Here is a 2,220-nt window from a genome sequence, read left to right as displayed (position 1 = left end):
CCACGCTGTCTGTGATTGATTGGTTCTGTCTTTCAGCATTTGCGTGTGTTCCGATGAGCAGGAGAAATGGTTCTATCCAACACAATTATTCGCTAATATAGTCTATTTTTCCACTTAGAAGCTTATTTTATGCACTGAATTTCTTGATAAATAAAATTAATGTTTAAAAATGCACTTTAGAATCAATATTTTTATGTGAGGATCGATCCTTTCGATACAACATCATTATCAAAAGTATCGATACTTAAGGATCGATCCGCCCATCCCTAATGAAGATCGCCAAATAAAGGCTTGGATTTGGGTCTGTTTCTCACAGTCGTATGGATTCGGCAGATTTGGATTACAGTGCACGAATAAAATGTATTCATTTCGTAATTATGTTGAGTTTTTGGTGTATTTTATAGTTCTATTGTCAGTCACAGCATGTCGGAAAAAACGCCGTTTGTGGCCCATGGCAAACAAAGTAAACATTACATGACAAGTAAAGGTTAAACGATTGCAGAAATGTTATTTATTTTAAGGTTTAAAGTAAAGTTTTGTTTAACATTATGTAACGTTAGGCCTATTCTTGGAAACGAGCTGTCAGCAGAAATCACACAACAAAACGAAATGTTATCATTTAATATTAAGTAAACGAGTAAACAATTTAAAAATGCAATTGAAAACAAGGTAATTGATATGACAACTAAAAACAACTAATAATAAAATTAATGCCACAATTTCAATATTCATAAGGATTCATTTTTAGGTGTCGTCAATACATCAGTTTTGTACATTTAAATGCTGAAAATACGTAATTATTTGTACGTTTAGATGCTGAAAAAACGTGTATTGTACGTTTTAGTGCCTGTAAAAACTTAAATAAATGTACGTTTTATAGAACCACATTTTACATAAAATACATACGAATTGTGGTTCTTATTTTCATCCTTGTTCAGTTTGTCTCCTGTCCTGTCCAGTTTGGGTTTATGTTGTATCTTTGCCCACAAATGTTTGATTCTCTCTCAGATATGGTTGTCTTCTTGGACTTCCTACTGCTGCTATCTAAGTCACCACTGGTACCTTCGCTATGTTTTTGACTTCTGCCTGGCCCTGACTATCCCTTCAGACCTCTTCTAGCTGACTGGAGTTTGGTTTGGGACTACTTGTGTTAATTGCCTTTCAATAAACTTTCTGTTCAACATTTCTGCTCTTGAGTCTTTTCTTAATACAGAACCTGACATCATTTTCATTGCATTAGAATAGTCGTAATATTTTTAACTTATGGTTTCCACAAAAGAAAGATAATTTCATCAGCTCGTTTAAAGATGGGAATTTAATGGAGAAAACAAATCACAGAAATATCAAATGAATGAAATTTAATGTTAAAGAACAAGAAGTCAAAATTAAATCAATTATTCCCTTAACTAATAATAATCCACCATACTATATTCTTCTATTTCATCAGACTGACGGGCTGACAGAGGTTGCATTAGTTAAAAATGTTCCATAACGTACATAAATGTAAAGAACTTTGGCAGATAAATGAATATTTTAAAAAGTATATACTGTATATATATATATATATATATATATACACACACACACACATATTAGGGATGCACCGAAATGAAAATTATGGGCCAAAAACCAAATATTCTGGATGCACTTGGCCAAAAACCGAAACTGAAAATTATCATAATTTTAATTATATTAATTTTAATGATACTGAATAAAAAAAATTAAAAAAAACACACAAGCCAATAAAATAACCACACTTTTAGTGAATGTAATAAAATTGGACAGAAAATATATTAAAATTCAATATCAATATATTATTTTTATTAAAAAGTTTTATGCATAAAACTGTTTTATGCAACAGAATCAGATATAAAACATTTTTTTGACTAATTATCTGAATAATGTATATTCCTACAAAGCTATTATTATCAGAGCATGTGAGCAGAGCAGAGCATCACGAGAGAGTAGCGTCATTTTACCAGCGTGGCCCAGTGCAGCTGTACTACAGCATGTTACAGCACAGTAAGCTATACTAGACAGAAATGTCCAGCTGGCGCGTTATTTGAGCGGACTTTTTCCAGTGAGCATGAGCAGTACACGAGCAGACCGCACATTCAAAAATTACACTATATTGATGTGTCCATGCCCAGTAGCCGCAGCTGTACCTTGTAGCCTTAACAGTTTTTTCTCTTTTGGCCAAAAACGGTACATCCCTAATAT

The 2,220-nt window shown here is 32.6% G+C and overlaps 1 protein-coding gene across 1 annotated transcript in view; it reads right to left on the bottom strand.

Moving 5' to 3' along the window:
* LOC107566092 (vicilin-like seed storage protein At2g18540) overlaps nt 1-2,220 on the bottom strand; it is a gene marked incomplete at its 3' end in the record, with an annotated part of 8,869 nt that overhangs the window by 5,693 nt on the left and 956 nt on the right. The window lies entirely within an intron of this gene.

This window comes from Sinocyclocheilus grahami, unplaced genomic scaffold (assembly GCF_001515645.1).
Source record: "Sinocyclocheilus grahami isolate Dianchi unplaced genomic scaffold, SAMN03320097.WGS_v1.1 scaffold1046.1, whole genome shotgun sequence".
NCBI lineage: Eukaryota > Metazoa > Chordata > Actinopteri > Cypriniformes > Cyprinidae > Sinocyclocheilus > Sinocyclocheilus grahami.
Note: the sequence above shows the minus strand (reverse complement) of the source record. Positions and strands in the feature narration are given on the sequence as shown.